Genomic DNA, 27,481 nt, shown 5'->3' with positions numbered 1-27,481 from the left:
AAGTCGCCCCAGTGTGAACCGACCCTTAGGAATAAACTGTCTTTTTTAAAAAAAAAAAAACTTTACATATTAACTAAATAATACACCACACTTTTTTTAAAGTTATTATTATCCAATTAACTACTTGCTGCCCGCCCACTGTCAAATGGCGGCTGGGCGGTGCAGCTCTCGTTCTGGGTGGATGTCATATGACAGCCTCCCAGAACGACCGCTCGGGCTTGCAGCAATGGTGGCCGCGCCATGTCCTAGCAACACGGCACGCCCACGATCACTGCACGTCTGATCTGTGTAAAGAGCCGCGGCTCTTTAACTATGTGATTGGCTGTGTCCAATCACAGCCGGTCACATGTAAACACGGAGATGCCGGTAATCGGCGCTCCTCACCTCACACTGACAGAGTGTGAGGAGAGCCGATCAGCGGCAGCTCCTCACAGGGGACAGCTAGGTATGTAATCAGGGCACTGATCATCAGTCCCCTGATTGCAATTCAGTGCCCACCAGTGCCAGCAATGATTGCCCACCACTGCCAGCAATTAGTCCCAACCAGTGCCCACAACTGCCAATCTGTGCCCACAAGTGCCAGCTATCAGTGGCCATTAGTGACGCCAGTCAGTACAGGCTATCAGTGCTGCCCATCTGCGTCGCCTATCCGTGCCCACCAGTGCCGCCTATCGGTGCTCATCAGTGCCACCTATCAGTGTGGCATATTCATGCCTCCTCATCAGTGCCACCTAATGAGTGCCCATAAGTGCCACCTCATCAGAGCCCATCAGTGCTGCCTCATCAGCGCCCATCAGTGAAGGAGAAAAAATTACTTATTTGCAAATTTATTGACAAACTAAGAAAAACAGTTTTTGTTTTTTTTCAAAATTTTTGGTCTTTTATTTTTTCCAAAAAAAAAAAAAACAGGAGTGATTAAATACCACCAAAAAAAAGCTCTATATGTGTGAAGAAAATGATAACAATTTCACATGGTTACAGTGTAGCATGACCACACAATTGTCATTCAAAGTGTGACAGCGCTGAAAGCTGAAAAATGGCCTGGGCAGGAGGGAGGTGTAAGTGCCCTGTATTGAGGTGGTTAATCGAAACAATAAATCGGCCAACTAATCGATTATGAAAATGATCGTTAGTTGAAGCCCTATACATAATAGTGAATTTCTGCTCCTCCTGACAACTGCATATACTCAGAGCCTAGAAGGGACACTCTAACATACACCTAGTGGCTGGAGGTTGTAGAACTTATGTGTATTTTCCCCATTTTTTGTACCACCAATTGATTCTTTCCCTTTCAAGGGAAGGAGCAAACTAACACATCTTATGGTAGAGATATCTGATCCACCGTGCCATATCTCTTCACTGGACCAGTGTCCACAGTGGCTGGACAATCAGTGATTGCCCATAATGATCTCCATAGCAGACAGTGGAATTGTACAATAAGAATAAATCTTTCCCTTACACGATTACATTATACTTTTTATGGTGTGTTTGGTGACATGGCAAGAAAATATCTTACAAGAAAATACTCTACATGCGAAGAGCTAGACAGAACCGCCATTTCAGCACTTTTTGTGAGTGAGTAGCACCCCACCCTCATGCAGTCCAGGAGTCAAAAGACAAATCTAATTTATAAATCATTTTAGAAAATCTATTTAGTCTGCACACAGTCTAGTACAGTCTTCATCCATGCATATTTCATGACAAAATTGAAGAGTCTGCAGGTATCACTAACATTTGCCCTACTGACGAGACCATACGACGGTACAAATGTCCTTGGCGGAAGGACGCGGGCTGTCTGAGCTTGCAGCTTCCATAATCTACCTTCCAATGAACCGTTATCTGTATAATTCAATTGCTCGTCAATCATTTGGTAGAAAAACTGCTTAAGACCAAGAGGAGACTTTCCAATGCAGAAGCACGGATTTAAATTAAAGAGTTCCTCTAGCAGAGTTTATGCAGATGTTCAGCTGAATCTGCATTTAAATACATATTTACAGTGCCTTGAAAAAGTATTCATACCCTTTGAAATGTTCCTCATTTTGTCATGTTACAATCAAAAACAAATTTTTTAATTGGAATTTTATGTGATAGACCAACACAAAGTGGCACATAATTGGGAAGTGGAAGGAAAATGATAAATTTCAAATTTTTTTCAAATAAATACAGTTAAACCTTGGATTGCGAGCATAATTAGTTCCAGAAACATGCTTGTGATCCAAAGCACTTGTATATCAAAGCAAATTTCTCCATAAGAAATAATGGAAACGTATGATTCGTTCTACAACCATTTATTCATAGGTCCTTTAGTTTATAGTGCATATAAAAAGATTATAGCAATGTGACCAGGTTGTGCAACCATGAAATGTCCATCCACAAATGGAAGCCTCCACAAGGGGATTAGAAGTAAAATCCACCAGCAGCTACAGAGTATAAAAGAGAAGAGAGTAAGTGTAGCAATATGTTGCTAAATGTTGTACCTTCCTTAAATGTAACTCTTTTATACTCAGTTGTGACATGAAGCTACTTGTATATCAAGACATCGCTTGAATATCAAGTCAAAATTTATTAAAAAAAAATGTTGCTTGTCTTGCAAAATGCTCTCAATCCAAGGTTTTATTGTATGTGAAAAGTGTGGCGTGCATTTGTATTCAGCCCCCCTGAGTCAATACTTTGTAGAACCACCTTTCGCTGCAATTACAGCTGCAAGTCTTTTTGGGGATGTCTCTACCAGCTTTGCACATCTAGAGAGGGACATTTTTGCCCATTTTTCTTTACAAAATAGCTCAAGCTCTGTCAGATTGGATGGAGAGTGTCTGTGAACAGCAATTTTCAAGTCTTGCCACAGATTCCCAAATGGATTTAGGTCTGCACTTTGACTGGGCCATTCTAACACATGAATATGCTTTGATCTAAACCATTCCATTGTAGCTCTGGCTCTATATTTAGGGCCATTGTCCTGCTGGAAGGTGCCCCAGGTTCAGGCCTTTTTGTAGACGCTAACAGGTTTTCTTGTAAGATTGCCCTGTATTTGGCTCCATCCATCTTCCCAATAACTCTGACCAGCTTCCCTATCCCTTCTGAAGAAAAGTATCCCCACAACATGATGCCTCCACCACCATGTTTCACGGTGGGGATGGTGTGTTCAGGGTAATGTGCAGTGTTCGTTTTTCACCAGTGTTTTGTTTTTAGGCCAAAAAGTTCAAATTTGGTCTTATCTGACCAGAGCACCTTCTTACACGTTTGCTGTGTCCCCCACATGGCTTCTCACAAACTGCAAGCAGGACTTCTTATGGCTTTCTTTCAACAATGGCTTTCTTCTTGCCACTCTTCCTTAAAGGCCAGATTTGTGGAGTGCATGACTAATAGTTGTCCTGTGGACAGATTATCCCACCTGAGCTGTGGCTCTCTGCAGCACCTCCAGAGTTACCATGGACCTCCTGGCTGCGTCTCTGATTAATGCTCTCCTTGCCCAGCCTGTCAGTTTGGGTGGACAGCCATGTCTTGGTAGGTTTGCAGTTGTGCCATACTCTTTCCATTTTCTGATAATGGATTGAACAGTACTCCGTGAGATGTTCAAAGCTTGCAATTTTTTTATAACATAACCCTGCTTTAAACTTCTCCACAACTTTATCCCTGACCTGTCTGGTGTGTTCCTTCATGATGCTGTTTTTTCAATAAGGTTCTCTAACAAACCTTTGAGGGCTTCACAGAAAGGCTGTATTTATACTGAGAGATTAAATGACACACAGGTGGACTCGATTTACTAATTAGGTGACTTCTGAAGGTAGTTGGTTTCACTAGATTTTATTTAGGGGTATCAGAGTAAAGGGGGCTGAATACAAATGCACGCCACATTTTTCACATATTTATTTGTAAAAAATGTTGAAAACCATTTATCATTTTCCTTCCACTTTATAATTATGTGCCACTTTGTGTTGGTCTATTACATAAAAACCTATTAAAATACATTTACCATTTTGGTTCCAACATGACACAATGTGGAAAATTTCAAGGCACTGTAAGTTCTGGCTGCCCATGCTGTCACGGTGCTTCAGCGGATCTTATACATCTGCTCTGGCATTGCCCCAAGCTGGTTCGTTACTGGCAACTAATTATTGATACTATTAACAGGGCATTTCAAGATAATTTGATATATGATCCTTTGACGTGTATATTGGGGTTCTCAGACAAGGAAGTCTTTGCACCTACTGTTAGAGTCCCTCTTACAAAACTGCTTTTCTTGGCATGTAAATGCATTGCATCTAAATGGCTGTCCCCTCTTCCTTGTACATTGAAGTGACATTCGCAAGTCAATTCTACACTCCTAAAAGAATGTTATCTCTATCAACAAAGAGGTACTCCTCGGAGGTTTGAGAAGTTGTGGGACCCATGGTTGCAAACCCCTGGCTTAGCTTCCTTGACTTTGGTATCTCTACGGATTTTCCAATGTAGGAAGATATCTCAATGTGGCTGACTTTTGATTTGTACTTGCATCCCGAAATAAGTGTGGCCATTTGACACATCCCAGATAGTATACAGGACACTAGGAACGGATATACTTGTTGGCGTGCACAATGGCATTATTTTTCGATATTAAACATGTCATTTAAATTTTTACTATGATGCTTTCTGCTGTATTTTATGTACATTTTCGCATGACACAGCACACTGCATAGTACAGGGATAACCAGCGTGGTGCAATCGACATGTTTTGTTTAGGCAGACTGCTTTTTGACTTCTTCACAATATGCTTTAAAGCAGTGGTTCTCAACTCCTGTCCTCAGGACCCCTTAGCAGGTCACATTTTAAGTATTACCTTAGGGAGATGCAGACTAGAATACTGCAATCACTGAGCAGCAAATAATATCACCTGTGATGTATTTCAGTTATCTTGCAAACCTGGCCTGTTAGTGGGTCCTGGGGACGGGAGCTGAGAACCACTGCTCAAAGCTCGTTTCACACTGGAACTGTCTGTGGATCGCACAGGAACGCTGTGCCTCCCTGTTCTGTTTCAGGGACGAATCTATGCCCAAATTCGGCCCTGAAACAGAGACAAAGATGCACAGCGTTTCTTTGCAGTGCGCTCCACAGCCGCCCTAGAGATATGTAAACCGGCTCCATAGAGAGCGGGTCACATTCTTCTGCTATGCGAATTGGATGTGGGGGGGAAACCCACATCCAATTCGCATAGGTGTGAACCCGGCCTTAAAGTAGAAGTTCACCTTTGGGAACAAGTTCCACCCATTTTTAGGGTGGAGCGTGTAGCATGTTCCCAATGCTGCAGGCGCTACCCGCTACCCTCTCTCCCAGTGGCAGCAGTACGGGAAGAAGTTTCCCATACTAGCTGTCACTTTAAAAAATCACCGTAGCCCTGCAGGGCTCCGCCCACAGGGCCGTGTCATTTATTCACACAGCTCTGTGTGTGAATGAACTACAAGCCCTTTGCAGTTGTCGGCTTTCAGTACTCAGTGAACTACCACTGTGTTCCTGTCAGTGTATCTGCTTGCTCATATGGAATGTACGGGCACACACATATACTGACAGAGCTGAAGGAGACCTGCATGGTCCTGTAATGTTTTACAGGCTCCAAAAGAAAAAAAAATATTAAATGCATATTTTTTTACCAACAAAAAAATGTGCATTTATTATTTTTTCTAAAAGGTGAACTTATCCTTTAAAGAGACTTGTATGTCAGAATTGTTCAGGATCGTGATGCAGCTGTCCATTGAACTGTACTTTCTTTTTCCAACAAAAAGGAAAAATAACATGCATGAAAACTGAGTGACCCATCAAAACATTTGCAATTCTGGTAATTCTGTTCAGTCGCACATCTACCACACTGCAGAGCCGGAAGGTGATACCACTATTTAGGACATGCACCAATGTCAGCAATCAGAGATAATATATAAAAACAAGGAGAAAAAAAAAAAAAAGGGAATTTCTTTTAAATTTTATATCTGTTTTTTTTTTAGGCCTAATGACTGCCTACTAGGTCATCCAAAATAACCCCTAAAGCAGCAATACAGAATGCAGGGAACACATAGACTGTTTACAGCGGCTGTGTGGACCCAGGAATGAGTGCAGAGATCTTACCACCAGTGATGAAAAAAAGATCTAATTAACTGATAGCTGGTTTTACTCATAAATTCACCAAACACTGAAAAGTTTCTCTTTTGGGTGGCTTACACTTCTAAAGCCCAACTCCAACAAAAATAATTGATTTCACTTTGGATAAAAAAAGAAAGTATAAAAGCCTCTGCAAGTTTTTACTGCAATCAGTCTCTAATGGGGGTATTTATTTCTAATAATACTATTATTATAATTACTATTATTAAAATTAACTATTTAAAAAAAATGTACAAAATAGTACATATGTTATTTTATATAACAACAGTTCACATTTATGCCATACAAAAGAGTAAAGTCTCTTGAAAATTAGGGATGGTTGTATCATTCCCGTAATGTTATACAGAAAGCGCAAGAACAAGACATCTTATGGAATAAAGGCAGAGAACACTTTAACGTGGGGGCTCAAGTCCCTCGGAGGACCCATTTAGCTAGAATCTGAGCCCTGGGGCCTCAATCTCACATCCGCTGAGTGTACATCAAAACAATGTCACCAGCAGTCGCGGGAATGACTTAAGGCAAGTACAAGGTAGGAGAGGATAGGTAATAGAGTTACCCATCGGATCCAGGTAGGTGCCCTCACAGGTGATTCAAGTGGAACTAGATTTAAATTTAATCTAGGGATCCCATGTTTTTCTCGAAAAAGTCAATTTTATCATGCAAAATAGCCAAAAGATGTTCATCGATCCTGATCCACAACAGTTTGGCCTTTAGCAACTCAAACGGAATGGTGGGGGACTTCCAAGGTCTAACGGGGATATTTCAACATGTTTTGTGTCAGAACAGGTAATGAAAGGAAATCTGTGCAATGGGACCAGACCAAAAAACAAAAAACATTTTAGCAGAATGGGGAAGAGAAAATGAGAATAAGTCACCCTAGAAAGGTCACAAGAAGAAATAAAAAAAAACTCAGACAGGAATTTTAACTCTTTCCCTCTCTAGCTAAAACAAAAAAAATAACTGTAGCACTAAAGTTAAAAGGCAAAAATGTTTTCCCCATCTCGATGAGGTGGGTTTAATCCCATCTAGGGAAGCCCACGATAATACACTTAGGCTGGGTTCACACATGTGCTGTGCAAATTAAAGCTCAGTTTTCACAGCTAATTGACAAAGTAGTTGTTCAGCGTTTCACGTCAGTTTTTGATCAGGATCAGGTCAGGTTTACATCAAGATTTTACCCTGCGATTCAGATGCATTCCCATAGAAGATAATGTTCTTGCAATTCGCTCCGCACTGCCCAGAAAACGCACACGTTTTTTGGGCAATGCGGAGTGCGAATGCAACACACATATGTGAACCAGCCTCATTTAAATGAACGTATTTTAAAATGTCATGCGAATTGGATGCGAATGTAAGCTGCATCCAATTCGCGTAGGTGTGAACTGGGCCTTAAAGTGTTAAACCTTAAACATACAGCACAAGCGACACAAACACCACGTGTTATAATAGGTATGGACACCGAGAAAGCGTTTGATCGTGTGAACTGGCGATTCATGTTTACAGTCTTACGTCATATAGAATTGGGGGACCATATGCTCAATTGGATCACCAAGATATACTGGTACCCGACAGCCCAAGTTAAAGCCAACGGGATCCTATCTGACCCCTTTCCCATCACGAATGGAACATGACAGGGGTGCCCTATATCCCCGCTGCTTTTCGCTCTTTCCCTGGAACCCTTTCTCTGTACAGTCCGCCGGAATTTGGACATTACTGGAGTTACAGTCGGGGACGCACAACATAAAATGTCAGCATACGCTGATGACCTGCTCTTTTCCCTAACAAATCCGTCGGTGTCCCTCAGGGTGGATTTGATTTAAATCATAATTTTTTAAAGAGCAACTGTCATCTCTGTCCTGCAGGGGCTCCTTCTCTGACCCGCTACTGATTCACCGACAGTCTCATTCACTTTAAAAAGATGGCTGGTGATGTGGCAGTGACACAACAAGATGAGGGACGTGGCGGCAGCAGGTGAGTGGATACCCGCTAACAGGCGTTGCCATGATGCATCTGAAATGACAGGTGCTCTTTAAATGTAAGGGCTTATTCTTGCTGGTAGTTAGAATCTTTAATATTTGCAAACAAAATTAAGGTTTCCCATTTAGAATAATAAGCTGTCAGGTTAGCAAAACAGCGATATAAGAAACGATTCAATCATACAATGTGCAGTGTACACAGATTTGCAAAACAATGGGATAAAGGAATATTCCTGAGCTTTGGTTTATCTCATGGTTACTGTAAAATTGTGTGAATGCATCAATGCAGTGCATGTTATCTCAGCTTGCAGAGCTTGGATTAATTGAATGAGTTTACCAAAAAAGTAAATATTGCAGAATATACAGCCTCATGCTACATAACCAAGCCCCATTTCATGCTGAATAAACTAAATTATTAATGTATCTTAAATAGAAAACTATCTTTAGATTTTTACTCCAAAACCATTTTATTAAAATAAATTTGATAAAAATCAAAAAAAAAAAAAAATCGATTTAAATAAATCAGATTTAAATTTAAACAAAAAAAATCAGATTTTTTTGACGTTTTTAAAAAAATAATTGATTTATATCCACCCTGGTGTCCCTTCCAAACTTTCCCCCGAGAATTCGACACTTATGGCCTGCTTTCAGGAGAGGGGGTCTCTTCTTTTTTTTTTGGTCAACTTTTCTTCCTTCACCTCTCTTGAAATTATGTACATGGAAAATGGTATAGGCAGTTCCAGGACCTACTGCAAGCGGTTTGTTCCTTTGGATGGTACATAGATAATCTCCAAATCAACCGCAATATGAGACTGATACGTGTACCCCGATTTGAGCTTCTGATTTGTTATTGTTCCATTCAAAATGTATTAGATGTGTTATTGGTTACACATTGTGGATGTAATAACCTGGATATGCCTTTTGTAAAAAAAATTACGTTTTTTTCCCAATTTTTGAATAGATTAAGGGAGGGTTAAAACCCCTGTTAGGTTTTGTTACCATGTATGTCCCACTGGGGAGATTTCCCCTTCACTTCCTGTCCCATAGCCAGAACAGGAAGTGAGGAGCAATCCCTCCAAAGTGAGGGAATCCTGGGGTGTCACCAGAACTAGTGTCCCCATTGGAAGATATCCCCTCTATGAGACAACCCACAATTTTAGATTTTCTTTTACTTTCTATGATAACAAGACAATAGAGAAGATGAATCTATCTAATGGGGACAAAGACAGTAATAAAACTTGACAAGTATTCTAATGCTTCTCCCCTCTTTTTAAAACAAAAACAAAAAAAGTTTTGCCTTTGCTTCTACTTTAAAATGCCATATTGGCAGAATAAAGTGCAGTAAATATAGATGGTACAGAAAGCAAAAAGCGACTCACAAATTTATCATCTTATCTGTGTGAAGTAAAACACCTGCAACCCGAAGATTTAGATACGTCTGCAGACTGCCGAAATCATGGAGGTTTATTTCGCAGCAATAAATATTTAAACAAGCTCTATTTTTATCTACCACATAACAAACCTATTTTGGAAACTTCTTTTGTCCCCTCTAAACAAAACTGGAGTTTAGTGTCAACATGTTTACATTTCTACGCACACATTTTCCAGTCTCCCTTCAATTTGCCATCTCCAACAGGTGAAAGGAATTCTGGGTACTTCCATGTTTTGTTTTATTTTAAAAACTGACATTTTTAGTCCTGAACATAACATAAGTATTACCCAGAATTAATCTATTCCTTTGTAAATAAGCCCCAATCTGACACAAACAATGATATTCCGAGCTCATCAGATTATGTCCAAGCCACTTCAGACAACAAAACTTAAGAAGCAGTGATAAAATAAACACAATGAAATCATTAGGCTTCATAATAATTACAAGAATTGTTCTTATTGACAGAATCCATTACCATGAGCATCAGATACTGTGACAGAGAAAACCTCAAAGACAACAAGGGGGACGAATCAGAACAGTTCATTCCATCCAAAAGTATTATCTCAGTTATAGGCAACATATGATGGGCCAAGTCATTCACTGGCTAAATTATATCTCCATTTTCAGGATCTTCCCATCCTAGTTGTCACTTCAGTAATGTGAAATGTGCCTTCTTTTTCTGTCTCCCTTTGGATAGTTCAAATCCTCCCACTGTATTCATTGAAATAGTACATTTGGGCATGGAACCCAATAGTGGCAACAGCAGGAGTGCCGACCCAGGGACTAAAGCCAGCCATAGTCACTTCGAATCTTGGCTGCTTCAGCAGGGACTGGCCGAGATTCAAAGCACGTATGGGCAGGCTGATTGTACCCAAGTTGATCGATCAACTTGGCTACAACCAGCCTGCTGGATTTTTCATGCGATTATCGCCAGTGGCTATAGACGCTAGCAAAATCCACTGTGTGCTCTTCCAGCAGGGACGGCTTCCCCATGCCGGGAGAACATAATAGCTCAGAGGGAGGGATTCTCCCATCAACAGTGATTGTGTTGATGGGGAAATCAAGCAATTTTCTTTCCTGCAACCCATGGTTGCAGGAAAGAAAACTGCTCCATCTATGGCCAGCTTATGGCTACATTTACACCTTGGTGTCGTGTTATCCAGCGATTTGAGCGTTTTTTGCAGCAAAATTGCAAGTTTTTGCAGCTTTAGCCTTTAACTAAAAGGTGTGACATGCTGCTGAAAAAGGGGTAGAAAGGGGCTTTTTGAGCAGAAAACATGCAACAAAATGCTTAAAAAAAAAAAACACTCAAAAAAAGCTCATGTCACATTTTTCAGGCATTTCCTTTGGAGTCTATGGGGACAAAAATGCTCAATTCTGCCTGAAAAGTAGCTCAGGCGTTTTGCTATAAGTGACAGGACACTCAGATGTGAACAAGGGCTATTGAAAGCAATAGGATTTTGCTTGTTGAGCATTTTTGACCTTTGAGCTACAAGCTACAAAACGCAAGTGAAAGACCTCACCAGTAAATTAACAGATAATACACAAGATAAAAAAGTATCAAGGACAGTACTCAACTGCATTAAACAGTGTCAAGTAATATGTCGCCACTCTCTGTCTCTGGTCCAACCACTCTTGTGATCATTTATTAACAGTCATTGATCATCTCCTGAAGGATGTCCATAGTCCCAGAAAATCTTATGCAATGCTTTACACACTTAAGCCCCGTACACACGATACGAAAATCGGAAGTAAAATTTTGTACGCCAATTTTCGGATCGTTAGTATGGTGCTTTCGACAGCCAATTCCAATTTTTTGCACGACAAAAGCTGGATGTGCAGACTATAACATTTTTGTCGGATGTGAACACAATGTTTAATCAATACGGTTTTCGTCTGAAAAAAAATCGTAAGAGCAAGACTACGCATGCTCGGAAACAAAAGAATACATACAAAACTATTCAACACATTACATCACTTCTGAAGTAGAATTCTATCTTACGAGAATATTTGTATGGTGAGTAACCTCTTCACTTTCGACATGATGCAGAATGGACAAAAAAAATGGACGAACAGTCGTCCAAAAATCTGATCGTGTGTATGAGGCTTTAGGCTGGGTTCACACTACTGCGAATTGGATGCGGATTTCTCTGCATCCAATTCGCACAGGAGATTGTGACTGGCTCTCTATGGAGCTGGTTTACACATCACCGCTGCGGCTCTGGTGCGAACTGCACAGGAGCCCTGTGCGTCTTTTGGTCCATTTGAGGTCCGAATTCAGCCCAAAACTCGGGTTGAAATCAGACGTGGAACGGTGAATGGATACACGCCGGACTCCTGCTGTGAGCCGCTGTGATCTCTAGTGTGAACCCAGCCTGAATCGGGGATGAGCTCAAGTGTGTTCTAACTCCCATCTGAGCTATCCTGCCAGGAAGCTGTCAAAGCAGACAGCCAATCACAGGTGGCTCCCTTTTGCAGCTGTGGAGTAGGGCATGCATCCAATGCTTATGATTGGCTGTCCACTTTGACAACTTCCCAATAGCACAGGAGGTCTCAGGTTTGTGTCTGGACCCTGGGCTCATCCCTACACTAAATATTATGTGCAGCCCCTTGGAGGCTCAAAGCTGAGGCCCCCTATTTCTACTATTTGGCCCCCATTGCCCTGGAGAAAAACTGTCAGTGCATTCACCCTGCAGTGGGCAAAAGCCTCAGCAGTACAACGAAAGTCAACACAACCGAGGCAGGTTCACACGCAGCATTATACCGCGTAGGCTAGTGTCAGTGTCGGCCGCAATGGGGAGTAATGTGATGTGCATTTTAGTGTACCACACCGCTTATTTTTATTTTACATGTCACAAAATGACTTTACATTCATGTCACTGCTCAGCAATGTGATGGGTTGCACTGCAGCACAGTGACAGGTGGTGCTGTCTGGTTTGTTCACATTCATGCATGCGGTTTTTCCAAACTGCACAGATCACATCAGACCAGCATTGCAGTGTGAATGAGGCACATAGAAAACATTCATTTTTATTTTTTTATACACCCTGGAGATGACCTGCATTTGTTCAGTTAAACGCAGGTCACCGCAGATAGCGTTAATGAGCCCTAAAGCAGAAAAGATTCAGACGTCACCATGTGTACAAGTAGTGTGGGTAACTTTCTAACTTGCAAACCCAAAAAAATAGACAACTGCATGTAATCAGCTGCTAAATATAAAACAGAAAGGATCATATACTAAACTATAAATCGAAGACATGTGTAGGATTTTCACCTCCAGATATTTAGAACATTAAGTGAAGGACCGCAGAACTATCTCCACCCAAAACTGCACTCCAAAGAGAGAATCACCTGCCATCGTTCTGCATCCCCTGGATGGAGAGATTTCTTTGGCAGCTGTTTGTGTCACTTTCTTCCTCCCACAAAAGATACAAGGTAAGTCTCATCCTCTTACAGATGGACCACCAATTATTTATTCTGCATTAGGGTAATCCACTGGGGAAATCAGATCCCACCACCTGGCTCTAGAAGAACTAAGCTACATGAGTGATTTTAATCTCTTGCTGCTGAGATGTTTAACTACTAGCTGGCAGTCACCTTATTAGGCTGACACTACACAGGACAGTTTTAGCAGCTCATTTGCACTACTTAAAACACTACTGATTAATCTTTAAAGGCACAGTCACACCTATGCATTGTGTCAATGCAGAGCTCTATATGCAGTTGTATTCACTGTGCATGGCACCACAATGTGTTGTACACTAGCTGTCAACACACACCGCAATGCACGTACCATGTATTGTGCGTGTCTATTCATTTGTCCGTTGAAGCTCGTTGGCAATTTATTCATACTAAATGGAATGCCTTAATACACCCCAATGGACCATAAATGTATGAGTGAGTCTGAGGCCTTATGCACATTGGGCATTTTGCCCTGGTGTATGAAGATCCTGCATTTATTTGCAGCTGGAGGACACAGGCACCCCATCCAGCCCCACTACCACCAGGTGCCTGTCAAACTCTTTGAGAATCTGACAGCCATTGCAGCTGGGTAATGCACTTAGTGGTATGTACATTTAGGGCAGTATGTGCCCCAGAACAAATGCCCAGAATACAAGCAGTCTTCATTCTGGGCATTTATCCCTGGGTGCATACTGTCCTAAATAGAAGTAGCACTGAGTGCACCACCCAGCTGCTCTCAGAGTTTAATAGGCTGCCGGCAGCGGAGCTGGATGGTGCGTATGTGCCCTACAGGTGCGGCTAAATGCCAGAGCCTCATGCATTGGGGCTAAACACCCAGTGTGCATAAAGCTTTAAGCCTCGTACACACGGTCTGATTGGACAACCGAGCGTCTAATTTTTGTCAAAAGGGCGTGTGCAGGATTTTGTCTAGCATACTAACTATCCGCAAATTGTCGTTTGACAAACACGAACGCAGTGACGTACTATGTGAGTATAAAGAAGAAGTTAATTTCTCAAGCACCCAAAAGGTAGAGAAGTTTGGTGAGCGTTGATTCGCGATTTTCAGATCGTACAAAACAAATGCCTTTTAAAATACGTTTGGCATAACTACATGCAAAGCAGCTTCATTATTATCCCATTAAAGAAGATGAGAATTTTGACATTTCACCAATTGCCTCGTCAGGAATGTTCATTCTAGATTACGAACAGTAGTTTACAAGACTGGACTCTTCCCAGTCATTCCTTGATTCCGAGCATGTGTGTTTGTACTTTCAAAATTTGTGTGACGGATTTCTGTACTGACCATCCGAAAATCGGACGTTGAGTTCACATTAGACAAAAATTTTATAGCCTGCACATCCAGCTTTTGATGTAAAAGTCAAATCATCTGTCGAATGCACCGTACTAACGATCCGAAAATCCGCAGACAGCTCGTCTTCAGGCTTTCTGATTTTCGTACCATGTGTGCAAGGTCTTAAAATAGTGATTAATTCAACAAATGTACTCTGTGGTGTAAACTACACAAGCAGCACATAGTAGCATTTAGTAACGATCAGTCGCACACAGTTTGAGCATTGTACTATCATGAGAGAAGAATTTGGCCTAAAATCCCTTAATAAAACAAAAAAAATGTAGTTACCATTGTTACCCTAGCCTTCATCTTTGTGGTGGGAATAAGTTAAAATTGCCCAGGTCTTTGGCCTCGAGGTGACAGCATGTGAGGAGAAATGGAAATTTTGTGTGTGTGTGCCAGCAACCAAAAAAACAAACTCTTATTTTTACAGAGAGTTCCCCTTTAAGTAGCAGAAGTAGTGGATGAAAACACAGGTATTTTCTCAATGTACTGTAGAATTTTTTTCAGCACTTTGCTTTTATCATGTAAACAATTAGGCCTTGTTCAGATAGGCAATAAAAACGTCCGAAATGCAGCCGAAACCACCCACCGGGAGCCTAAAAAGGCATCTGGAGGGACTCGTTCACATGTCTTGGTTGCGAAAAATTTAACTCATTGTGTTGAGTTGATAGGTAGCAGCAGATGGTGGTGGAGCATTAATTAAATTCCAAATTGCCATTAGGCCAACTTGGTTTAAAAAAAATCCCCAACCTTGACCACTGTCGTCAGACAGTCAAGGAACTCAACCAGGACTTGTTTTCCAGACTTCCGGGCACCAGCACAGCTGCACTCATTAGTCCAGTGTTTCTCAACTCCAGTCCTCAAGGCACCCCAACAGGTCATGTTTTCAGTCTCTCCATTATTTTGCACAGGTGATTTGATCAGTTTCCCTGCCTTAGTAATTTCATCTGAGGGAAATCCTGAAAACATGACCTGATGGGGCGCCTTGAGGACTGGAGTTGAGAAACACTGCATTATGGCCCGTACACACGATCCGAATATTGTACGACAGATCGTATGACCCTTCTCGCTTAATAGTCACAAGTAGAAAATGAATAGCTAAATAAAGTCTCGAAAATTCTCGTAAGACAGACAAAAAAAAAAAAAAAAAAATCGGAAGTAATGTCATGTGTTGTAATGTATTTGTATTGTATTTTCAGACAACAACTATACTGACTAAACGAAAATCGTACGATCTGGAATCGTACGAGGAAATTTTTCGGGTATGTCCGATCGAATAATATTGGATGATCTGCTGTCAAAAGCAGTGTACACACGATCCGAATATCGCACGATCTTTCCTTGGACGACCATTTTCGTACGATATTCGGATCGTGTGTACGGGCCATAAGTCACAGTTAAGTCAGCAAGCAAATCATTTCACCTGGGACTATATGATGAGCTCTGGAAAACAAGACTCCTTTAAGTGCCCACACACAGTTCAATGCCGCCTCCTAATTTTACTAAAGAGCAAGTTTGGCCTTTTCTTTTATTACCATCACAAATATAAGATCTAACTTTCCCAGCAAATTTAAGGATACTTTCACACTGAGTCGGTTTTCAGGCACTTTAGCTCTAGAAATAGCCTCTGAAAAGCATCTCCCATTCATTGCAGTGTGTCTTTTCACACTGGGGCGGTGAAAAGTCCTGCAAGCAGCATCTTTGGGGCGGTTTGGGAGCGCTGTAAATAATGCTCCCAAAACACCCCACAATTGCAATGAATGGGCAGTGCTTTCAAAGTGCATGAAAAGCGATTTGAAAGCGCCGCAAAATAGGACTTTTAAGAAAAAATTTGGGTAAAAAGTGCATGGAACACTTGTGCACCCCCATGCATATAAACATCGCCCTCACATGGGGCACGCATTGATACGCTCTTTGTGATGTGAAGGAAGCCTTAAAGTATGCGTCAAGCCGAAAATATTTTTCTAGTTTTGGACAGTTAGGAAGGGTGAGAACGCCGGTCAGGTTTTTATTGCCATCTTGCGTTCCATTAATATAATATCCAATCCTGTCTTGCTGACAGCAGTTTCATCTGAGAGGGAGTTAGGCCTCCTGTACACGATACTCCATTTCATGCAAATTCGCATGCGAGAGAAAACATATTCTCACGTTTTTGTCCTGCCCAATATTTAAATGGGCATTTGCACACATTTTGCGTGCATGAGGCGTAAATTACTGACCAAAAATGCAGATTTTTCTATTTTTTTGGACTGGTTGAATGAGCCAATGTAGTTTCTTGTAATGTCTGCTGTGGCTATGCATGAGCCCATTTAATAAGGTAGTAGAACGTTCTGTCCTCTAGTTAATCAGATTTCAGTTTGTGGTGTCAGAATCAGTGATTTGTGGCTGGTTGCTATGGGATACTGAGCTGCCATCAACAATGCACTTTGATGAACATGAACTAAATATTCTCAGAAAACTATTTTTTTTTAAATCATAAAAGTCCTGACATATCCACTGACACACACACAGCTACTCCAACTATTGGCTCCCTGTGGAGACTGACTTTTCAGGATCAATATAGCAATAAAAACGCTTAGAGACATATCAGAATAAGGCAACAAAATCTAGGACTGTATGGAAAAGAGAAGGCAGATTCATCCAGCCCATCACGGGCTGCAGGTAGAATATATATATATATATATATATATATGTATGAAGAAATGTTTATAGCATACAAGGATATACAGGGAGAACACTGGGTATGGATCATAGAGGGAATTATGGAATATATAAAGGGTGCAGCTGGAATGTGGGGAATAGATACAGGGCCAGCTATGGTCATGAGGGATATAGGATTTTGCATGAAGCCAGGATACAATTTGTACTTTTTGATATGTATGATGTCAGTACTGTATGCAAGAGACTCAGCGCTAGTTATATATGACTTATGAGGATCATATAAAATACATGTAGTGTCAGATGTGTACGATATCAAAATATATAAAATATATGCAGTATTAGCCATATCAGGGTATACAGAATATTGGAATTATTTTGTATGATACCAGGATGGAAAGAATATTGGCAGTAATGGATATGTATGATAACAGAATGTATAGCATATTGGCATTATTGGGTATGTATGTAATCAAGATGTATAGAATATTGGCAGTATTGGGTATGTATGATACCAAGATGTATAGAATATTGACCTTGTTGGGTATGTAGGATACCAGGATGTATAGAATATTGGCATTATTGGGTATGTGTGATACCAGGATGTATAGAATATTGGCATTATTGGGTATGCATGATATCAGGATGTATAGAATATTGGCATTATTGGGCATGTATGATACAAGAATGTATAGAATATTGGCAGTAATGGGTATGTATAATACCAATATGTATTGAATATTTGAAGTATTGGATTTGCATGATACCAGTATGTATAGTATGCTGTCATTATTGGGTATATATAATACCAGGATGTATAGAATTCTGGAATTATGGGGCATGTATGATACCAGGCTGTATAGAATATTGGCATTATTGGGTATGTATGATGCCAGGGTGTATAGAATATTGGCATTATTGGGTATGTATGATGCCAGGATGTATAGAATATTGGCATTACTGGGTATGTATAATGCCAGGATGTATAGAATGTTGGCATTATTGGGTATGTATAATGCCAGGATGTATAGAATATTGGCATTATTGGGTATAATACCAGGATGTATAGAATATTGGCATTATTGGGTATGTATAATATCAAGATGTACAGAATACTTGCATTATTGAGTATGTATAATACCAATATGTATAGAATATTGGCAGTATTGGATATGCATAATACCAGCATGTATAGAATATTGTCATTATTGGGTATATATATAATACCAGGATGTATAGAATTCTGGCATTATTGGGTATGTATGATACCAGGATGTATAGAATATTGCCTGTATTGGATATGTATGATACCAGGATGTATACAATATTGGAATTATTGGGTATGTATGATACAAGGATGTACAGAATATTGTCACGTGCCCATTGTGTATTTCCAGACGTGGATGATTGGCCCAGCACAGGTGACAGCTTCCTGGTGGGACCAACTCAAATTTGAACTTGCCCAAGCTCCTTGCTATTCAGAATGTATATAAAACAGGCAGTATTGGGTATGTATGATAACAGGATGTATAAAAGATGCAGGGATATTAAAAATATTGGTAGTTTTGGGGTGTATAGTACAGGATGTGTGGGACACTGACAGTATTGGGCATGTGTGATAACAGGACATATAGAATATTTGCAGGATTTGGTAAGAATTATAATGGGATATATATATGATATAAGCAATATTGGGGAATGTGGGATACTAGGAGATACATACATACATACATACATACATATATGACATGACAGCAGGGTGTTTGGAATCTTGGCAGGGTTGGATACTATACTAAGTTATAAAGAAGATTTTCAGAATTGGATATGAGAGGTTGGACATATAGAATGATGTATGAAATATTTGCAGGGCTGGATGAAATGTCAGGATATATAGAATATGTACAGGGTTGGGCATGCATGATATCAATGTACAGATTTTGATATAGATGATAATTATGTACAGATTGCAGTATGTATGCCATCAGGATTTATGGTTCCATTGGCAGCGTTGGCCATGATATGACACATTTGCAGTACACATTTGTATACACAGTGCTCAGTATTAGGGCACATGGTGTGTGTGTGTATATATATATATATATTGGGTCAGTATAGATGTATACAGAGTGCAGTGCTGTGTATGGAGATGGAGGCTGGGCTCAGGGACACGGAGAGCCCTCAGCAGGTCTGTGGAGAAGCAGGCACAGTGGTGCAGTGTTGGGCATACACAGGGAGAAGGCAGTGTCAGCGCTGGATATAGATACAGTGATGGCAGACAGGCAGGGTTGGGTACAGCTACAACAAAGGGGCCCCTGGCACTCACCTCCCCGGGGCCCCGGCTCCTGGCTCCAGCAGACATTTATTTCTCCAGGCTGAACATGGCACTTCCCACACATTACACAGCCCGGACTTCAGGAAGCGTCAGGTGCAGCGCAGAGCGATAGGGGGGTAGACCAATCGGCTTCCAGCTACATTCGGGCGCGGCAAATCATCAACCAGACACCCAGCCGGGAGGCGGGACTATGCAGATAGCAGTGTCTGGAGCAGTGCGCAGGTGCTCGCTCCCGCTCAGTGCGGGGGTAGGAGGGGCTGCTGTGCCACACAGACAATGACAGGGATAGTGGGACCAGAACACGGAGGGAGGAGGCGGGTACAATGTGACCAGACTATGGGGGGGTGGGCTGTGCCCCTGACCATGACATGAGGGAATTCAATGTGAACAGAAGAAGAGGAAGATACAATGTCACTAGAACATGGAAGGGGATGCTATGTGACCAGAACATGAGGGGGAGGGGTGTGCTCCTCCTGACCAGAACATGGACAGTGATATGTCACTAGGGCACAGAGGGGTACATAATGTGAGCAGACCATGAGGGAGGATATAGTGTGACCAGAAAATAAGGGGGGTATAATGTGAACAATATACAGAGCGGGTTACATTGTCACTAGAACATGGACATTGATAAAGTGTGAACAGAACATGGACAAGGACACAAAGGGGTTGACTTACTAAAGCCTGAGTGACAATGCAAAATCTGATGCAGCTGTGTATAGAAACCAATCAGCTTCCAGGTTTTATTGCCAACGCTTAATTGAACAAGCTGAAAGGGGTTGTAAAAACCCTTGTTTTTTTTGTTTTTTTTTTTGTTTGTTTATTTAAATAACAAATATCTCATACTTACCTCCACTGTGCAGTTCGTTTTGCACAGAGTGGCCCAAATCCACCTATTCTGGGGTCACCTGGCGGTGCTGGTAACTCCTCCCCGCAACGCGTTTCCACGTCGGAGGAGCGCTCTCCTTGGTGGACACCCGTGCGGGCGCACTCCTGAGTGCTGCTTCTGCGTCTATTCACACAGAAAGCGGCACTCGGCCCCGCCCCCCAGCGCCCGCGTCATTGGATTTGATTGACAGCAGCAGGAGCCAATGGCTGCGCTGCTATAAATCTTCCAATCAAGAGCCGAGACAACAGGCAGAGAGGTAGAGCGCGTCTCCACTGTGGGAACAAAAGGCTCAGGTGAGTAAAACTGGGGGGCTGATCAGTGAGTGCATTAAGGTGAAAAAACACGAGGGTTTACAACCCCTTGAAGTTAGAAGCTAATTGACTACCATGCACAGCTGCAACAGATTCTGTGTGCACCAGTTTTAGTAAATCCCCACCAATGTGACCAAAACATAAGAGGAATACAATGTCAACATAACATGATGGGGATTAGAGTTGGGTGAACAGTTCGGGCCAAGCAAACATTCAGCCCCAACAAGGCCTGTTCGACCGTTCGGTCATCCGAATTTCAACATCTGAATTTGCACGCTGCACGGTGCATTTTAAGCCCTGATTGGGCAAAGCTTTGCCTAATCAGGGCACAGTGAAAGCTGGTTGTTAAGGAGCAGGGCCAGGGGGCCAGCCGCCATGCCCTAACAACCAATGAGTCATTGGGCTTCCCCGCTGATAGCTGAATAAAAAAAAAGTGAGAAAAAATGACATGGGGGTTCCCCCTAAATCCATACCAGGCCCCCAGGTCTGGTATGGATTTTAAGGGGAACCCTATGCCAAAATATTAAGAAAACTGTGTGGGGTCCCCCCAAAATCCATACCAGACCCTTATCCAAGCATGCAGCCTGGCAGGCCAGGAAAGGGGGGGATGAGTGAGGGCCCCCCTCCAGAACCATTCCAGGTCACATGCCCTCAACATGTTGATGGGGACAAGGGCCTCTTCGTTTTGGGGGTCTGCGGGCAGGGGGTTTATCAGTATACGGAAGCCCCTCCAACAAGGGTGCCCCTATTTCCCACCCTCCCCCATGTGAATGAGTAGGTGTACATCCCCGGTGTAGATCCAATGCCTGCCGCCACCGCCAGACTCAAAAAAAGCTCCACCGTCAACCGCCGTTTGACAGTTTTTATATAGGTATAGGTAATTCTTTTCATTCTTCTTTCAGAAATCTTGCGGGGAGCACCTGGTCGTGGCCAGTTTATGGTAAAATGATGTTCTTTCCCTTTCAAATTATGGTCCCAACAGTGCTCATTAGAATATTCAAAAGTTTACAAATCCTTCTATAACCAATGCCAGCAATATGTTTTGCAAATAAGGTTGCAAAGGTCTTGAGAGAGCTCTTTGCTTTTACCCATTATGAGATGTTCTTTGTGTGACACCTTGGTAATGAGACACCTTTCTATAGGCCATCAGTTGAAACTGAACCAGCTGATATTAATTTGCACTGACAAGGTGCAGGATTGCTTTCTAATTGCTGAAAGATTTGAGCCAGTGTCTTGGCTTTCCATGCCTTTTTGCGACTCCCTTTCTTCATGTGTTCAATACTTTTTCCCTGTGTCATTACATTTTATTACACATTACATAATTTCTGAACTTATTTGTTTTGGTTTCTTTGTATGTATGGATTGCATGGGTTGTTACCAACATGTGGTGAAAATGCCATGTCAATAGCACCTTTAGAAATATATTTACCTAGAATAAGGGTGACGTGTTCAATTATTTTACCTGCTTTTTTTTTTCCACCAGCGGTGGTGGCAGGTGGTGGATCTACATCGGGGGACATTGTTTTTTTATTTTTTTTAAATAAAGAACTTGTTAAAAAATGTGTATTTTTTTCTTATTGACACTTTTGTTGGTGAATGGGTAAGGGTAGAATGTACCCCAAACTCATTCACTAGGTAGGGCCAGGATCTGGGGGCCCCTTGTTAAAGGGGGCTTCCAGATTTCGATAAGCCCCCTGCCGCAGACCTCCACAACCACCGCTCAGGGTTGTCGGGAAGAGGCCCTTGTCCCCATCAACATAGGGACAAGGTGCTTTGGGGTGGGAGGGGCGTAGCCCTCTCTGCCCCAAAGCACCCCCCCCATGCTGAGGGCATGTGGCCTGGTATGGTTCAGGAGGGGCACTCACTCACCCCCCCCTTCCTGGCCTGCCAGTCTGCATGCTCAGATAAGGGCATGATATGGATTTTGGGGGGACCCCGCTCCGTCATTTTATTTTGGCGTGGGGTTCCCCTTAAAATCCATACCAAACCTAAGGGTCTGCAATGGATTTGGGGGGGCACGTTGTTTTTTAAAATTTTGGTGTGGGCCCAAAGGGCCTGGTATGGACTGGGGGGGGGGGCACCCCACGCCATTTTTTTTCTTTCTTTTTTATGAGATAGCGGGGCCAGCAATTGCAACCGCAAGTCAATTTAAATGTGATTTGACTATTTTTTTTTTCTTTAGAAATGTCATTTTTGCTGCAGCATGTTTTATACATGGAATAGATGCGCCACTTTACAGGCAGACTAAGGGGACCCCCAGGCACTATATTTAAAGGAATTTTTTATTTATATTGTTTCAATTTAAGCATCATTAAAATCACTGCTCCTGTAAAAAGGTTTTCTGTTCGAAAGTTCGGTCCATCTCTACTCACCAACCCACCTGGCTGACTCTGGAAGAGATATCCCAGGGAAGGGATGAAGACTGTCCTCTCACTTGCTCCTGTTCATCCAGAAAGGGCTTCCTCCATTTGTTGTGGCAGGATCCTTCTAGCACCTGAGCCCCGGCCCAAAGTCACCCTTGACCCCTGCCAGTCCTTGCTGGGGGGTACCCCAAAAACATGGAAAATTAGGTTTAATGTAGGAAAATGAAAAGTAAAGGATTTGGGAGCTAAAAATATGAATGCATACTACACACTAGGGGGAGAACCTCTGGGTGAATCAAGGATGGAAAAAGATCTGGGGGTCCTAGTTGATGAAAGTCTCAGCAATGGCATGCAATGCCAAGCTGCAGAAAGCAAGGCCAGTAGAATATTAGCATGTATTAAAAAGGGTATTCGCTTAAGAGATAAAACCATAATTCTACCACTTTACAAAACTCTGGCTCGGCCGCATCTTGCGTGTGCCATCCAGTTCTGGTCACCACTCCTCAGGAGGGATGTGCTGGATTTGGAGAGAGTCCAGAGAAGGGCAACAAAACTAATGAGGACCTCAGTTATGAAGAACGATTACAAACATACTCCTTGGAGAAGACACTTAAAGCGGAGTTCTGCTTAAAAAAAAATAAAAGTCAGCAGCTACAAATACTGCAGCTGCTGACTTTTAATAATCGGACACTTACTTGTCCAGGGATCCAGCAATGCGGGGGAACGAAGCCGCATTCATCTCCGCCTCCTCTCTGCGGCACCGGCATTGTAACTGTGGGTGCCCGGGTGTGGCTTCATAGCCGGGCACCCACTGCACATGCGCGAGCCGTGCCGCACGCTGTGACTGGCCAGGCAATCATCTGGGACCTGTGATGTGTCCCAGATGATTGCCGAGAGGGAGGGGGGAGAGGTGATCTCCCTTCCGGTGCCGCGGTGCACTGGGAGGAAGTGGGAGCTGGGACCCTCTAAAAAGAGAGTACTGGCTCCCCCCCAAAAAAAATGACATGCCAAATGTGGCATGTCAGGGGGTCACCTCCCTTAAAGCGGAAGTTCCATTCTTGGGTGGAACTCCGCTTTAAAAGGGGATAAAATAGAAATATACAATTATTTTATTGGTGAATCCAACATTGGGAGGAAACTATTCAGCCTTAGGACACTCAAGAAGACAAGTGGCCATTCAATGAGGTTGGATGAGGAGAGGTTTAACCTTAAATGGCGTAGGTTTTGGTGAGGCAAATTCGAGCAAACGTGGAACGCCCCCATAATGCACTGCGAGTCTGCAGTGCCTTGATGTCTGATGATTGGCCAAAGCATGCACCTGACCTGCATGCTTTGGCCAATCACAGCATACTCTGCTGCAAGAGCCATAATTGGCCAAAGGCAGGGTGCACGTTAGTTAGTTAGTTAGTGGCAGTGTATTTAAATATATATATATATATATATATATATATATATATATATATATATATATATATATATATATATATATATATATATATATACTCTGCATTCTGAAGTCAGAGGGTGGCTGGGGTCACCTGTTTATGTCACCGGGTGGCCCCGCTCTTGCCAATATAACAGCTGTCACAGCCAAGAGACAGCAGTCGGCGGGACGCCTCCCATCGAGGCAGAGCTTTTTTTTTTATATTTTTCGGGTCTGTCGGGCGCCGTGATTGAAGATGGATGGACATCGCCGGACACAACTAACCTCCACCAAGAGGGAGGCGCCCCACGGGCATCCCGTTGGGCCAATGCAGTCACAAAGGTACCTATGCCTCCAGGCGGAGCCCCTATCCAATACATCTAAACAAGTAACGACTTAGTAACATTCAAAGAGGGAGACACAAAAACATGTCTTTAATCACTAGTGGCCTTGTGAACCGTGCATAAGGAAATAAAAGAGCTTACTCATTGTGCTACCAATAGGGCAGTGAGACATGCCATTCAGGCATGCACGTCACCAGACACAGGCCTCCTCAGCTTCAGGGAGGGCTCCGCTAGCTCCAACAGCACGACGTCCAGGCTAGAGGACACAGGATTGGTGTCAACGGTGAATCTCCGCCACTGGGCCCAAATACTATTAAAACGCTCACTCCTATCTTTGCACCTCGCCACCCACTCCTCCGCCTCTCTGATATCATCCACCTTCTGTAACCATTCTTTTAAGGTAGGGATCTGCGGACGCTTCCAATAGGGACCGTGTAGTGACATTACACAGTCCCTGCAGAGGGCAAAAATCTGCATGCCTGATAGACCCTGCCAAGGAGGGGGTCCAACACGGAGGGTAAGAGTCCACCTTTATCACTTATTGGAGTCACCGTCAGTGGATTTGCACCATCCTGCACATCTCTCTCCTTTGTCAATCCACTCATAGGGGGATTAGTTGCTGCTGAGCTGTATAGTGGATGAAAGCTTTTTTTTCACTGATGAACTTTTTATGTTTGAACCCATGGACTGAGTTTGTTTGATTTTCAGATTTTCACGTTATTAATATCATTGTACTTCACATGTACACATTTTTTGTTTCTTCTTTTTATTTGAGTTTTTATGTTTTGCGCTTATATATTTCTACCACTCATGGAGTCATTTACTTGCTCTCAGTAGATTGTGGTTTTTACTACCACCCACATGTATTCACATCTATGTGTGTATTTTCATATAATTAGCGCACTTTATTTATTTTTTATTTTTCATGGTATACACAGATATTGATGTATTTTGTGTGCAGCTTTTACCTTTGACCTTTTTTGCTCTGCAGCGCAGTTTTTCTTTTTATTTTTGAAATGGTGATATTGCCTATTTCAGCTGACTGCAACAGGGCTCACGTTAAAGTCCCCTCCAAGGATCAAGTGACCTTCCCTAAATTCGTTCAACTTATCTAGCACAGAATCAATAAAGGAGAGTTGTTGGGCATTAGGTGCGTAGATAGTCGCAAATGTAAATTTTGTGTTGGCCAAGACCCCCTTCACAAAGACGTATCTACCCTGCGAGTCAACCTGGCTCTCCGAGAGTTGGAATGGGCATGACTTATGAAATGCAATGGCGGTACCTCGTGATTTGGCCACCGGGGAATTGCTAAAGAACCATTGGGTGTATAGGTGTGTGGGTATCTTTGGGAGGGACTGTTGCCTGAAGTGAGTCTCCTGCAGGAAAACCACCTGGGCCCCCAGCCTCTTTAGCTCCAGCCATAGCCTGTTGCGCTTGTGTGGAGAGCAGAGCCCCCTGACATTGTAAGATAGTACCTTTAGTGACGGCATACCTGAAATGGATGATAGCTGATTGGTCTCACCCCCTCTGGGTCCTCTGCGCATGGTTCAGTCAGTCAAGAGGCAACCTGAAGGTCAAAGCAATAAACGTTTAGCTTTAAAAAGCAATATAAGGCACAAAATAATATAAGGGGGGAAATGTGGGGGCGGAGAGAGAGGGGGAGGTTAGAGAGGAGTAGGGAGGGAAAGGGGGGATTTAGAGAGGGGTAGGGGGAAAAGTAGGAAGAGTAGGGAGGGAAGAGGCAGGAAAGAGATAAGGATGAGGAAAAGAAAACAACAATACCACAGGGCTGGGACCATATCCAATAGATCCGGTGTATTGCACCGTGGTAAACTACAGAGCTCACCCGGGAGGGGGGTATCTACCCAAAAAAACACCCGGGTGAGAACTCGGAGTCCCTCAAGGGACTGTCACCTAGTAAGGTGAGGCCTAAGTGGTGTACGTGGGCAACCACCAAGGGGACGATTAGCCCATCCTTCCGTCCAGTCCATTACAACACATAAACAGGGTGGGAAAAAGATGTGCAAAAAAGGGAAAAACAAAACACAGCAACAAAAGGAAAAAGGAGATTATGTAACTCGAACTCCCAAAAAGTGCAAAAAGAAAAGGGCAAAACGAGACAGCCAGGCGAGGAGCTGAAACGCAGACCCCCAGGCCATCATGGTGCATAATGGTTCTCAGTGTTGAGTAGTAGTGCAAAGAGCCCAGTGTGCAGCGCCTTGCAGGAGAAGGTAGAATGTGACAGCAATGCGTCCATTGGGCCCAGTGTCCCGGTTGAAATATCAATGATGGGAGGTGCAGGAGGCGGAGCCTAGCGGAGCAGACATGCATTGTTAGAGCTCCACACCGCTGAGGAGAGAAGAGAAGGACAAAGCGGAGCCTGCAGGCTCAAAAGGTATCCATTTGAACCTTTTTGCCCCAGGGAACAAACTGTGAAAGTTTGGGCAGGAAATATGGTACTGGGAGGAAACCGTGGCAGAAATAAAAATCACCTCACAAAGAGCTCACAGGCACTCACTGCAGCTGAAGCAGCTCCAGTCACCTCACAAGATACACAGCATCAGGGCGCTCTCACAGACAGAAAATGTCACAGCAAGACTCTCCATTTGAGTCAGATACAGAACAAATCCTCTCACAAACTTCTCCACAAGCCTCCTCAGTATCCCCAGTGAAATTATTACAATTTGAAAAGATGCTTCATAAGGCTTTAAAACAAACCTCAGACCAAATAACAAAAAGCCTAACCAAAGAAATAAGAGAGCTGGGAAACCGCACCGCAGCCTTAGAAATAAAAATGGATGAAATTGAAAT

The 27,481-nt window shown here is 42.7% G+C and overlaps 1 protein-coding gene across 5 annotated transcripts in view; it reads right to left on the bottom strand.

Moving 5' to 3' along the window:
• Window positions 1-19,482, bottom strand: part of RALGPS1 (Ral GEF with PH domain and SH3 binding motif 1) — an 839,296-nt gene extending 819,814 nt beyond the window's left edge. For all 5 annotated transcript variants that reach the window (XM_073599738.1, XM_073599739.1, XM_073599740.1 and 2 more), the window contains exon 1: window positions 19,332-19,482. The gene's annotated coding sequence lies outside the window, so the exon portion shown is untranslated. The remainder of the gene's footprint in view (window positions 1-19,331) is intronic.
• Between the last annotated feature and the right edge of the window lie 7,999 nt (window positions 19,483-27,481).

The sequence above is a fragment of the Aquarana catesbeiana genome, linkage group LG09 (assembly GCF_042186555.1).
Source record: "Aquarana catesbeiana isolate 2022-GZ linkage group LG09, ASM4218655v1, whole genome shotgun sequence".
Lineage (NCBI taxonomy): Eukaryota > Metazoa > Chordata > Amphibia > Anura > Ranidae > Aquarana > Aquarana catesbeiana.
The sequence above is the reverse complement of the archived record's forward strand: the minus strand, read 5'-3'. Positions and strand labels throughout refer to the sequence as shown.